General features: G+C 36.8%; 1 long non-coding RNA gene across 1 annotated transcript; it reads right to left on the reverse strand.

Moving 5' to 3' along the window:
• Positions 1 to 1,511: 1,511 nt before the first annotated feature.
• On the reverse strand, positions 1,512 to 9,637 carry LOC141738484 (uncharacterized). Its single transcript, XR_012585401.1, has 3 exons — positions 9,589 to 9,637; positions 9,351 to 9,414; positions 1,512 to 1,642 (listed from the first exon to the last, which is right to left on the reverse strand). It is a non-coding gene; the product is annotated as an uncharacterized LOC141738484 (long non-coding RNA).
• Positions 9,638 to 15,268: the final 5,631 nt, after the last annotated feature.

A 15,268-nucleotide genomic window follows, 5' to 3' on the forward strand; every position in this document is an offset into this window, starting at 1 on the left:
GGTTCTCTAAATCTAAATCCCAGCTAAAGTCAGTCAAATGGAGGAAACTTTATCACTGAAATGCCCCTTCTTTATAACAGTGTAGTTCTATTTCTTCAAATAGTTAATGATGACAATGGTGGATCAGACCCACTAGATCAAAACATCTGGGAGAATGGAGATGTAGGAGTTGCAGACAGATGAGTAACAGCAGGCAGCTTCCTGATGTTATGAGTTACTACTGTATAGAAACTGAGCTCTAGTAAGTCCATATTCCCAATGACAGATGAGAAATAAATCCCATTAACATATACCACCATAATTGAAGGAAAGAGGGGGAGACATCAGAAAGAATGGTTTTTGTTGAGATGTATCTTTTTAATTACAACTTCAGCATTTGTTTAGTTTGATTTTATTATACTTTTACTGGATCGTGAAGTAACATCATTCCCTATATCTTGGTCTGTCAATGTTTTGTTTTAAACATTTGCATACTTGCACAAGGAAATTTCTACTTTATTTGTAGTACTCAAAGACTCTAAAATACACAAATTTGAGCCTTGTAGTAACTTAATGGACATTTATGTAGCAATTACTATTTTCCCTAGTAAGGTAACCAATGCAAAAATCAAGCCCACTCAGTGTACTATTAGCAAGGGATAGGAGAAAGGAAATAAGAAGGAATATAGGGATTGGTAAAATCGGTCAAATCACCGGCAGAAGCGATTATCAAGGGATGTATTTTGGGAATCCTGAAAAAAGTAGATGGGGTGGTTGGTCACTGTTGTTGATATGGGTGGTAGAATTTAAGAACATGGAGCCGAATATGTGTAATTTTCTGATGCATTCTTGGTAACATACACCAACAAAACATGCAGGAGAAATTTGTCCAGTGAGTTCTAAATTAAGCAATCTTGTCATGTTTCATAGAAAAACTCTTCCAAGCGTCTTCAGAGTCAGTCTTTTTGAGCATGATCAAACTGTTTCACTTCCCATATGGTATTTATGGACACTTGTAAGCTTGTACAAATTCTTCAAATTTTCATGGCTGGAAAAAAGACATTTAGAGTATCTTTAATACTATCAGCAAAATCACTTCCCATCTTTTATTCAGTCATCACTGAATGACATCTCAGTGTCATCATTGAGTGAACAGGCATTCTACTTAAGTTTTTGATTTTAAAGAATTAAATATGACCTTTTTAGCATAAATTATTTTTCCTTTAAAAAAATTGAAATTACACCTTTTTTTATCATGTAATTATTTACGTAAAGACATTTTCTAATAGCAGTAACCTTCATAGGGTGCAGATAGTGTTGTTTATATCCTTTTATCTGCCAGTCAGTTACTACACTCACTCTTAGTTCCAATACTCACCATAGATGTCTTGGCCATGGCATGGCCTAGTAGAGACTACATTCAGTATTAGACTGTATAGCCAGAAACACTGTTCAAATAGTTCCTAACTATTGTTAATTAATGTGTTTTATAAAGATTGAAATTAGTGAAAATGACTTTTCTGAATATTTAAGTGCTTTAATAGTCTTTAAAATCAAAATGGTTTTATTACTTTCTTCAAAGTTTTATGCTCTTTCCATGAATTTATTGATTCATTCAACCGTATTTCAGGCACAGTCATCCGTTCCCAAGGCAAGTTCAAATCTGGAAAAAAAAAATCAAATTAAGCCATAAAAGTCTTAGTTTAATGAAGTAGCGTGTAAGACCTAACAGCTGGTAATTCTGCCCCCAAAATCCTACACTTCCTTATGAGTTGAGTTGCGCATGAGTTTTCTTAATAATTTTATTTTGCTCAGATGATGTTAAAATGAACTTTCCGCTGAGTAATGAGCACTGGAATTTTACACTGGACAGCTAGAAAATCCAGTCCAGGGAATTGTACCTTTACTTTGTAAAAGGTAGTGCATACGCTTCAAGTAAATTATAAAACTAAGAGATTAGCATGATGATAAATTAAGTCTTTTACCAGACTTTTTTTTCTGAATAACATGATATATAAGATGTGTGTATTAAAAGTCACAATAGCCACAGAAATTACTGCATTACATTAACCTTAAATTATAGTGAAGTTTTAATGAAAAATATTAATTGAAAATAATTCTTAAATAGGACAAAGTCTATTTATAACCCTGTTCTACTTGATTTTGGTTCATATGCATAATTATATTGCTATGTTATCACAATTATTTCAAAACTTTTTTGTTTGAAAAAAGAAATCACTATAAAGCAGAACAATTCCAGTTAATGTTTGTATCTGAAATGTTTCATTTGATCGGGAATTTTCAAAATGTGTAAATGAATTAGGTTCTTCCTTTCATTCAGTTTCAGTGGAAATTTAGCATCTAAATCCCTTTGGCTCCTTTGGAAAGCCTACTTAATATGCTTTGCATGGTTGCTTCACATAGCTATGAATATATGATACATTGCCTAACTGTCACTGGAAATACTACTGATTGAAAATAAAGAGCTTCTGGTACAAGAAAACATGTACTTTCTGCAGATAATATTGCTTGGTGTCTCAGTGGTATCAGTTGTACAGGAAGTTCACTGTCCCATGATCGCTGTAAAAGATACATGTCATATCAGATGATGAAAAAATTCATCTTTGGTTAAGAGCCATTTGGTGGTGAACATGCCACTTTCCTCAAAATTTAGTTTAGCTAGAATTTAAGTGGTGTGTGGCCACTTGTTAACACTTTGTCCAACTGGGGAAAATGGAATGGATCAGGAAACAAGGAGGGCTTTTATTCACAGATTGGAGAGGGAAAACTCTGCTGTGAAGCTCAGGTAGGTTGAACTACTCAGTCTTTTGCAGCCAAGTAACCTGCTTGCGTTGGTATCATCTGCTCACTGCAATCAGTTCCACTGGTGAACAACTGATCAATGCAAATGAGAGAATAGAATTTAGACAGCACAAAGCTTTCTTAATCTCATTAATTCCTTTTTCATATTTTTATCCGTACCGTGATTTATCAGTTGTTTTTGACTTAACAGCAGGTATCAGACAGAAGCAGGTGTAAAAAGGGTTTGTGACACTTGCAGCCACAAGGGTTCTGTTAATTTTCATGACAGAAGAAACCACAAAGGACAAATCCTGATGTATCACCAGTAGGAGATTCCAAGATTAACACAGAAATCAAATTCAATATGCACACATAACTTACAACATGTGACCTCTTTCACATTTCAGTTCATTTTTGTACTAAGAGCCATGAGAAATAGCTAAAAAAAAAAAAAGGACAAATGTATATTTATTAGCTGGACTTGTCCCTGTAAAAATATTTTGAGAAAATAGACAGATCCTTCTTACAGTACCAAAAAAAAAAAAGCTGAAGTAAAATTTACAGAATTGGGGCCAGAATTTGGAATTATTTAAAAAGTGTGTCTGAGGGAGATCTGTAACATTTTTTTTAAATGGTGAAGTTCAACAAATGAAGTAAATTTTAACACTAAAACAGGAAAAAAAAATCATACCATCATAGAAAGGTTTGGGTTGGAAGGGACCTTTAAAGGTCATCCAGTCCAACGCCCCTGCAATGAACAGGGACATCTTCAACCAGATCAGGTTGCTCAGAGCCCTGTCCAACTTGACCTTGAATGTTTCCAGGGTTGGGGCATCTACCACCTCTCTGGGCAATCTGTTACAGCATTTCACCACCATCATCGTGAAAAGTTTCTTCCTTATGCCTAGTCTAAATCTCCCCCTTTTAGTTTAAAGCCATTACCCCTCGTCCTATTGCAACAGACCCTACTGAAAAGTTTGTCCCCGTCTTTCTTACAAGCCCCCTTTAGGTATTGAAAGGCTGCAATAAGGTCTCCCCAGAGCCTTTTCTCCAGGCTGAACAATCCCAGTTCTCTCAGCCTGTACTCATAGGAGAGGTGTTTCATATCTCTGATGATTTTTGCATCCCTCCTCTGGACCCACTCCAAGAGGTCCATGTCTTTCCTGTGCTGAGAGCACTAGAGCTGGATGCAGTACTCCAGGTGGGGTCTCACAAAAGTGGAGTAAAAGGGGCAGAATCACCTCCCTCAACCTGCTGGCTACGCTTCTTTTGATGCAGCCCAGGATACAGTGGACTTTCTGGGCTGCCAGTGAACATTGCCAGCTCAAATCCAGCTTTTCATCCACCAGTACCCTCAAGTCTTTCTCCTCAGGGCTGCTCTCAATCCCTTCATCCCCCAGCCTGTACTGATACTTGGGGTTGCCCCAACTTGGGTGCACGACCTTGCATTTGGCCTTGTTGAACCTCATGAAGTTCACCTGGGGGTCCACTTCTCAAGCTTGTCAAGGTCCCTCTGGATGGCATCCCATCCTTCAGACCTGTCAACTGCACCACTCATCTTGGTGCTGTCTGCAAACTTGCTGAGGGTGCACTCAATCCCACTGTCTATGTCATTGATTAAGATATTAAACAGTAATGGTCCAAATATTTACCCTGAGGGATACCACTTGTCACTGATCTCCATGTGGACATTGAGCCACTGATCACTACCCTCTGGATGTGACCATCCAACCAATTCCTCGTCCTTCAAACGGTCCACCCATCAAATCCCTATCTCTCCAATTTAGAGAGAAGGTTGTTGTGGGGGACTGTGCCAAATGCCTTACAGAAGTCCAGATGGTACTAAACATCTAGAAAAAGGGTAGTAAACATTCTCATGGTCTGGTGATTTTCACAATATGAATACTTAGATAAGACTTAAATATTCTTGTGTGATATGGACCTGAAAAAATGAAAAAGGCTGAAAACATTATATTGACCCTGTTCATCAGTTTTGGATTATAACTGCCATTGCTACGGTAGGACAGGTGGTTGTTAGGGTATAGAGTATATAGACTCCATCTCTCAGTGTTGAAGAATATTGAAAACAGAAAACAAACAAAATAAGTAAATTTAATTTATTTTTTTTAAGTTGTACAACTTAAACAAGACAACAAGTCTCTGACACTTTTGAAAAGAAAAGCAAACCACAATCTGAAAAAAAATGTGATAGACCAGCATCCCGCCTAAGAGGACATAGCGGGGAACAGCCTTGGTATGTATTCATGTATAGGTATAAGCTCTTTAACCGAAGTTTTCTGTGCTGTTGAGGTTATGACGGCACTATTTGATTATTTAGAGGGTTTTATTGTCTGTTTGCAAGTTATTATGACATCGTCTTCCTGCAAGAAGGCAGTGACTACTTCAGGCAGATCACTATGCATGGAGAAGTGATCTGGCAACAACTGAACTGACTCTGAGCAGAGAAGCTACCGAATAACTGTAGAATAATGATTGAGGTCTCTGCCAGGAAAGAGCCTTAGGAGCAGCAGAAGTGGAAAGAACACTGGAGGAAATCAGGAAGCAAATACAGCCAGGCCTTGGAGGTGTGGGTCCCTTCCTAGCGATCAGGATGCTGTGTTCGCAGGAGTAAGTTGTGTGCAGATGCATGTGTGATTAGAATGAAAGGACTGAACAGCAAGAATAGCAGTAAGCAGGAAGATAAGCACCTTTTTTGTTAGTATTTCCAATCTGTTTTACCCAGTTACTTTGAGATTAGTTTCAGTGTTAAAATGTACATATTCTTATTGAAATTTTATTTAGACCTTCCTTTTAAATTTAAAATCTTTTGAGTCCTTGTGTAGCTAGGAGGTTCAGTTTTCTTTTTAAAGATATGACTGACTTGCAATGTCTCTTTTCTTATGTCTCTTTCTGCTTAGCAATTAAAACACACTTTACTAATGATCATCTGGCACTTCCTTCTCCTCTTTCAAATGTTCTTTTAATTTTCTCAGCCTACACTGATTGTTCTTTACAGTCTCCTCAATGTTAGTGTAAATATCAAATCTCAGTAAATAATAGACCTGGCTGAATAATGTTTTGCTAATATTTTATCACTAAAAGTACTGGATTCAATTGTTGACCCTATTGCTAGTGCTGTAATTTAACACTGGAGAAATGAATAGGGGAAAGAGATGTTGGTAAAAATGCTTATAAATCTTGAAAAAAAATCATTACTTTCACCTAAAGAATCATAATAGAATTATAATCTCTCTTACACTTATTCCTATTTTCTTAGTCACTCAATCACTCAGTTCAAGAGAAAAAAATAATTAACAGACAGGCTATTAAAGATGTTTGAGAGTCTAAAGGTAAGTTTAAGCTTCTTATGGAATTAGAAAATAATGCCTGGGAACTCAGCTCAGTTATTGTTGAAGATCCATGTGACGGTCAAGATGTACTTTCAGGTACTTCCATCACTCCACTTTCAAAAGACTGAGCAACTCTGACTTAATGAATTTTCTTATTCATTGGATATTACAGTAGAAATATCAATCAGGCAAAAGAAGTTGAACCTTGAAGTGCCCAGCACCTGTGACATTTTGATTAGTTTTACTGTGACTTCTTCTGATATTTTTAAATATAGCAAGTGAAGTAATTAATTCAAAGATGACTACCTGAAAGCTGGTACTTCATGTGTAGTTAAGATCTATTAAAAAACACTGGAATGGTTCATGTTTCTTGCTGCAGTTTACTGTAACGATAGTTAACAGTCTTCAAGTAAATTGGTACGGTTTTTATTTCCTCTGTGCTCTTTGGTTCTGTGTTATTTTCCTTCTTTGTGTCTATTACTAGTGTGCTGGTAAGTGCTTCAACTCTTGCAGTACCCTGGACAATGGATACACTTTTTTAGCCACTCTAAGTAGTATAGACTCTTTACAATTGTAGTTCTGTGGCGGTGTGCACAAGTTCAAATAAGGTATAAAAAGATCCTGAGGAACTCTTACTAAGGTTCAGAACTAAGGAAAGTAACAAGATACCTAAAGAAACTTGGAGTTTGTTTGTTGGTTTTTCTGGTTCTTTTTTCACTGTGAGACATAATGTTCAGAAACAAGACTTTCAAGGTGCTTGATTAGAAAGATAGCTACTTGTCAGTCTGGAAATAGAGGCAAAGGATGTAAAGAGAGCTTAAAATTGCTCAGTACAGAGAAAATCCATTATTTTCTTAATAGCAAACATGATAGAGCTGATTAAATCTGCCAGACCAACAGTCGTGGAAATGAGTGTCCTCCATTAATCCCAGGTCCATTTTGAGCCGGAGCAGCCCATCAGCCATACTGCAGTTAAGGCTTAACACTGTCAGTGCCACTGGTTATGCAGCAGGATGTCAGCCCCAGTGGTGTACAATATAGTCAGGACTGCAGTTACTATATCTTTGGTCCTTAGGCTAATGACAATACCCTCAAACAGACTCCTCTGAGGGGGGCGACATGTGGCTTGGGCATAGGAGGCAGCTAATGAAGGTAGATGATTTCCATGTTGTAGTGGACTATTTGCGATATGCAATGTGCAGGAGCTCACATCTGCCCATCCTCTGTCTTCACTCCTCCCTTTTTCACTCTTGTTTCCTACTGGCCTTATGTGCTCCTTTCTCCCCATGCATTGAATAATAATTATCCAATGCTTATTAGGCAATAACACCTAGTGTTATTGCAAATTTGTTATTGCAACAGAGGCATGGCTGTTTAACCAACCCAAACTCGTGTTTCCTGGCTCTTAGGGTATGTCAGCACTGTGCAGCGCAGCATCACCACACTATAATAGAAACGTTAGATGCAATGAACTGAAAGTGATGCAACTGAGTAACGACAGCTATCTGGCTTCCAATCTGCTGTGCGAACATGCCTGCTGTCTTGCATCTAACTTGAGAAGTGTTATCCCTGAGTCTTGCATTGTCGGCTTATTTTCATTGTCACTGAGGCTTGAGCTGGCTATTGCTACAAAATACATCTGCAGAAGTAGTGCTATGTTCCTTCTCAAAAACAGAACCAAAGGCTGCAGTTTGAAAGATGAAAGCTTATGTCACTCTAAAAGGCCTTGCTAGCATACCTCATCCTTGAGCTTTCTCTCCTATCATTTTAGGTTTAAATTAATTACTATTAGAGAACTCAAGGCATAGTCCTCTCAGATAAAGAAATGTGTGCAGTGAAAGGTGAAAGACCATCTGGAGCTTAGATTGAGTGATATTAAAAGACTGATTAATGGTGTAGTGTCTAAAACTGAAGAAGAAAATCTCAAGCCAAGCCATTAGGCAAATGCAATCCATTACATGAACAGACATTCCAGCGCTTCAGGGAGATCTTTGTCTTGCCCATTTCTCTCCATCTAGCTCTTTTAATTTGTGTTTTGTTGCTATCTATCTTCTGCTTAAAACTGTGTTGTTGTCCATTCCAAATATTATCCTCTCAGCTCCTTTATCTCCTTACATAAACTTCAGTAACTGTCCCTCCTAGCTACTTTTGAACTGGTGTCTGGATTGAAGTACACGATCTAGCTTTAATCACTCACAGAGGAAGACAAAGTAAAACAGCAGCCTCTCAAAAAAAAAAAAGGAAAGAAAAAAACCCACCTGAAACTAAACAAGTCAGCAAGTAAATCTGAAATCCTACTGCCTCTGTTGCTCCTGTAGGTACCATTAATCTCTGAGCATTTTGGATTGTTTTCATACACCAGTTAAAAGAATGGAAGAAAATTTCTAGTGGTTATGGGCTCTTAATTAACTATGCTACAGAAAAAATAGCAAAACTGAGGGCATCATCAAGAAATTAACAATTGATGTGGCTGTTCTGCTCTGCTGTGCTTGTTAATATTCATTAATGGCCATTTTCAAAACTATAAAACAGGACAAGTGGGAAAGAATGAAAGCAAAGAAGTGATAAAGCTGTAGAGAAAAATATGTGGTAGAGGAAAAGGGATAGTGGTAGAATCAAAAACAAAAACAAAAAATGGGAGAGTAAAATGAATAGAGCAACGAAGTGGAAAAGGTTTCTAAAAGCATTAAATAGAGGGACAGAGAGAAAGAGAGATTTCTATCTTTAAATAGAAGGAGAAAAACAAAAGCAGTCATTGATAAATTCAGTTAGTTCTTTGGAATATTAGAACGCTGAATGATGCCTTTTTTTAAGAGAAGGCACTTGTGGGATTCAGAACACGGACAAATTATATATAAATTTTTGACTATTTTTGTTGTCAGGGAATTATTACATATTAACTATGCAACATAGTATTGAACAATATATTTATATAAGTATTCCAGTTTAAATAGAAAATATATTTTTTGTCATCTGTGTAATTCATCAGTCTGTGTTACATCAGATATATTAAGCAGTGAATGATTCAGTGTCCTGGACAGATAACATTCTTACTTGTATCAGAACCTGTGACAGCCTTTTCAAGCTGCATGTTCAGTAATACCTAATCAAGTCTCCCTGTCTTCATTATTATTTTTTTACCTACATTCAAATTATTAAAACTTTGTTCTCCAATACTTCCTGCACAAGGTAGAAAGAATTCATCACAGAGCCTCTTACCTGCCACAGAACAGCTGGTAAATACACATAGGTCCAGTCTGTCGTCATATTTACAGATTCAAATCTGCAGAAAGTAAGTGAAGTAAGTGCAGTTAGCATGTATGTAAATAAATCAGGATCTAGACTCACATCACTGAAATCAGAGGAACTTTCATAATAAACAAAAGGAATGAAATGTGTTTCTACACAAAGCCAAGATTAATAATCTTTAATAGTTTGGCTTAAATAATACTCATACCTCTTGTAGGATCAATTCACACTGGTGATTTTCAACCAAGGAACATTCCTCTTGAGGAATTTTAAGGAATCATTTTTTTTGCAAGGGAACTATATACTGAGGACCAAACCCTGCTTCCCTTACAACCAATGAAAGTTTTGTTTGCAACGTCCGTGGGAGTAGAATCATACCAGGGAAAGTAACTGTATTTTTTGTCCCAGGTTTACGGTGAGTCCATTTCTATTTCTACGTATAAGCGTAGGTGTTCAACTGTGTAGCTGCAATTATCTGTGAGGAACAAGCTGGAAATCAAATCTCCTTTTGGATGTCTATTAGATGAATTTAAAAACTCCAACACATAAAAGCAATATGAATTCAGCAGATGAACATGCACTACCTTTCAAAACCTGTTTTGTAACAGATGCCATGCTCAAGTAAACAGGTTAATCTGCCTTTTTTTTTTCTCTTTTCATAGACAACTGTGACAGCCTTATCTATTAAATCTATATATTTTATGCCAGTAAGTATAGGGTTTATGTATTTACCTTTTTATATTTTTTTTAAATAAAACTGCATTAATTGGTCTGTATTTAACCTTGACATTGTCTGCAGATGCTCTTTCCTACACATTCTCTTCATTTGGGCTGTTTTTCAAAGGCATCTAAAACACAGGGAAATGTGTGTCCCATTTGACTGCTATGATACTAAATTTGGAATGTGTCTTACAAAGTGAATGCTATGTACATGTAATTGAAAAGAATAAAAACAAATGCTAGTTTTAAAGTTTGCTAAACGTTACATTTTGCCACATATTTACACATAAATCTAACCATATTTCTATCATACATTTAACAGTTGCTATATTTTTTTTATTTATTTAGCTGTGAAAAATATTCCACTCATAAAGAAATATTCCAGCAAGCTAATAATTGTGCAAACAAAGTGCAATAGGTACTGCACATTTTACAATGTGCATTCACTTCAGGCTATTGATTTTTTAAATTAATTCATACATTTTCCTAACAGTCTGGATGAGAACCACTTAAAATACATTCTCTAAAATATAAAATCTTGAATGTCTTATCATATAAACATTTATATAAGCCTGGATGTTTCCGTTTCCAATAAAGATGTGGGAATTCTTGAAGATTTGGTGAAAATGAAGTGTAATGGTATCGGACAAGGAAGCGGTCATTGAATCATCTTTGATTCAATGATCAAATTTCTCATCTTTCAGGTGACAATGAGAGAGAGACGACATCCTCTGAATGTGGATTTCTCTCCAGTCAACAGCATTCTGGAAAAAAATCTATACTATTTTTTCTTTCTAGTGGTCTTCCTGTAGCCATTTTTTCTGTATTGCTTTTCTGCAATGTATGATTACTTACTGCATATCTCATCAGCACATTTGTCCTAACTTTCTGTGTTGTTAACACCACAACAAACTCAGATACTGAAAAAAATTCATTTTTATCAACTGTGGAAATTTAGCTGCCACCTTTTTATCACAAAGCTACTAATGTATAAGATATGCTACTTTTGCAATATGTTATTAATATTATTTGGGAAAAACTACAGAAAAAATTGCTCACATTATTTTGATCAGCAAGCTCATTGAAAAGCACGCTGATGTTAGTTTCTGTACCAGAAGCAAAATACTGAATGCACTTATATTTCAATAAATTTCTCTACTTTTCTTAAGAATTTTAAAGGAAAACCATAGAATCATAGAATGGTTTGGGTCGGAAGGCATCTTAAAGATCATCTTGTTTCAACCCCCCTGCCATGGGCAGGGACACCTCTCACCAGACGACATTGCTCAAAATGTCCTTGCATGATCAAATGTCATCACCATTACCAAATCAGCACAAAAATTTACAATTACAAAATGTCTAATATCAGCAACACTGCAGGATAAAAGCTGGCCGGTTAAGTAGTTTCACCAATCTTTTCTTCTTCCAAGAGGTCAGGATTTTTCAAATATTCTCTGGTTCCCAGCACATGCCTTTGAAAATCTTTCCTTCTCTGTGACTCTCTGACAGAAAAGGAAGAAATGTGACAGAAGAGTTAATCCGTTCATGAGTCATATGTGACAGACAAGAACGAAAGCTAAGAACAAATTATAATAATTATATAAACTCTGCATCCTTAAAAGCCAAGACAATTAAGATGCAAAACATAGTAACCTCCTGCCAAGACAATTAACATGCAAAATCATGGTCATTAAGGCCAGCACCAAGGGCGGATGCTATTAGGGAAAGGGATTCTTATTTGCCGTGTTAAAATATGAAGGTGAAACAAGAAAATGGGCAATTAAACTTTTTTTTTTTTTTTTTTAGCAGAGACTACCAGGCTAAGAATAAGGGAGAGAGGCATAATGGGTAATACTGGGTAATACTTTGACCCTGTTTGAACAGGAAAGGTTGTTGGTGTTTAAAAATGAACTTGCTAACCCAAAGGTTTCACAAGATTTGAGGAAGAGGAGAGGAAAATAATATACTAGCTATTTGAAAGCAAGAATAATATTTCTCTGACTGACTGGCTAGCCAAAAGGGTCAAAGAGATGAAAGAGAGTCTAAAATCACACAATGATGTAACATGTCTGGTTTTTTCTGGCTTAAATTTCTCTAAGTACTGTACATGCTATATTATGCAAATTGCCTCTTATTTGAATCTGATTAAACCTATTAATAAATCCTGTTTTTAATTAGACCACTTGAATCATTGGATTTCTCAGGGAATATTACACAGACTGTTTCAAAAAGATGAAATAACGGTTAACATTAAGGACAATATCATGAAAAGAAAGCATCTGTAACTATGCAGCGCTCTCCACAGAAGGGATTCAGAAGTTGTCTCCTGGAAGGCAAGAAGTTAAAGCCAAATTGCAAATGCCATACACAGGGTTTACCCAGTTTATCAGGTTAAAAAGACAAGCCCCTGGCTGTCAGATATGAGGGGTTTTTGCTCCCCCCCCCTTTTTTTTTTCTTTTTTTCTCCCTTATCTCCTTTGATAAATATGCAAGAATGGTGGTAAATGAACAAATAATGTAAAGCAGGACCAAAAGAGGAAGAATGAGGAAAGACAAAGGAACAAAAAAACAAACAAACAGAAAAAAAAAAGAAAAAAAAAACACTGAGGAAAAAAGGGACACGGAAGGAAGGACAGGAAGCAAAACTGAAGATGAGGTAACTGAAATATGGCACAATGTGACAACTGTTGGAATGATAATACAATCCATTATTCTATTAAAGTGAGCCTCCTTGCTTGCTTTGTGACAAGGTCCTCTGAAGTAAAAAGTTTCCTGTTGAGGCAATAGAATGTCCTGTACCCTGAAGAAAGCGTCTCCAGAGTACACTCAATCCAGGATAACTGATCTGTCAAGTCTGTACCAGCGCTCAGCTGGTAAGAGATGGTGTTCTTCCCTTTCAGTGTTCGTCCTAATCATTCCTGTGCCTGCAGAGTTCATTATGTGTATGTAACATTCAGTTCCCACTAGGATAGTCAATGTACAGCAGAGAAGCACTTTTTCCATTCACATTAAGGTCAAAAAGTAGAGATCTTGTCAGGTGTTATGCATGACACAAGTCTCTACGAGTAGATGGAAGCCTTTGCTTCAACAGGACTTTATCAGACAGCTATCAATTCTAGCCATTTCCATTATTGTTACTGATTGTCATGTTGCCCTTTGAGGAAATATTCTAAAGTGAGGATGAATTGCGTGTGTTTCAAAGCACCTGTTTCTCCCTTGAATCACAGAATCACAGAATCTTCATGGTTGGAAAGGACCCTTAAGATCATCGAGTCCAACCAAACAACCTACTATCTCTGCCACTAGAGCATGCCCTGAAGTGCCACATCTAGACGTTTCTTAAACACCTCTAGGGATGGTGACTCCACCACCTCCCTGGGCAGGCTGTTCCAGTGCCTGACCACTCTTTCAGTAAAGTAATTCTTCCTAATATCTAATCTAAACCTCCCCTCCCACAACTTCAGACCATTTCCTCTGGTCCTGTCATTATTCACCTGGGAGAAGAGGCCAACACCCACCTCTCTACAACCTCCTTTCAGGTAGTTGTAGAGGGCAACGAGGTCTCCCCTCAGCCTCCTCTTCTCCAAGCTAAACATGCCCAGCTCCCTCAGCCTCTTCTCATATGACCTGGTCATATGAGTTGAAGTTAAGGTTAACAAAGAAACACTCATCCTGTGGAGGGGAAGGCAATCTCTATCTCACCAGTGGTGCACAAGCAATTCTCACCAGCATGCCTTATTAGTCATAGGCACACGTATCGCGAGTGTAGAGGAACCTGTTTACCTTTCTGCCTGGCATTGTTCGCTCTCTTCGTTGTCACTCAAATTAACATGGGTGCTTTTTCAAGCTGCTGGAATAATTGATCACAGCAAAATACAGTCGTCTTCCCCGAAATTCATGAATATTGAACAAAAATCAATTCCCTGATCCCTCCATGGACTATGTTTAGACATTTTGAGGGGGGGTAGTAATTACCTGTCTACAAGCGCTTTGCAATCTATTTTCTATGATCTTCACAGATATTCTAAATTACTTGCTTCTAAAATAGATTTCCTTATTGTTTTCTGGTTGTACTTCTGTTTCTTTTCTCTGTCCTTACTGTCCTTCTAATTCTCTTCCAGGACTTGAATGTTATCAACATGCTGTTTATTCTCTTTTTCATTAACAAAGACACTAAGAAAGACTTAATCTAAGGTGAGGCATTTCTTCCTAACTCAATACTTTCCTCTTTAACAATGTATTTTTTTTACTATCTTCTACACAGCTTTTAATCAATATAACAATGTTTCTGTGTATCGTAAGTGATTTGAATTAATTTTCCAGGTAAGATTTCCTTATTCACTTCATTAAGTGCTTTACTAAAGTATTTCATATGTAGTGCTTTATTTCATCTAGTGATTTTGTAATTCTATTTTAAAAAGCAATCAAGTTATAGGAGTAAAATATTATCTACTTCCTCGATAGGTGTAAAATGCCTTTTAACATAGCAAAACTGCTGCATAGCAAGACTAGTTGTGCTTGCATTCAGCAAGTTGGGAGGCTGGCTCATTGACAGATAAAAAAAAATAAAATAAAATAAAAAGAGAAAGAAAAAAGAGGCAGAAAGGAAAAAAAAAAAAAAAAAGGCAATATACCAAAGTAAATAAGAAGCATTTTGAGCTAGGAAAAAAATACCTACACTAATGCCTACTTCTAACAGTAGCCAGAATGAGGAAATAATTCAATCATATTTATCAAATATATCCCCTTTCCTCTACCTTCTCTGTCTCTGGCTTCATTACTGAAGTAATATGTGGTTCAGTGAGTTCCTATATCAGAGACTGACAGACACTATTTTTATGAATTTAACAAACTTCTGCAGCATTAAATTTCTGGTTTGGTATTGTGCAAGTACCAGTACTGGATGTTGCCTGTGACAGTACTTCTTCCAGAACTTGATCACCCCATTTTATATTGTATGAAGCAGTGAACGGATTTCACTGATGGCGTTCTCCAAGTAATTCATGATTTATACCCATGGACCATACCTATCCTCAGTTATTGTTTTTCCAGGATGTAGACTCACATATTTTTAATCTCATCTTGTAAGGAAGCTATTCCATACCTCCGATCACCTCCAATTCATCCAGTTCTTCTTCAGCTGGAATGGGCGGCTGCACATACAATTC

Source organism: Larus michahellis, chromosome 2, assembly GCF_964199755.1.
Source record: "Larus michahellis chromosome 2, bLarMic1.1, whole genome shotgun sequence".
Lineage (NCBI taxonomy): Eukaryota > Metazoa > Chordata > Aves > Charadriiformes > Laridae > Larus > Larus michahellis.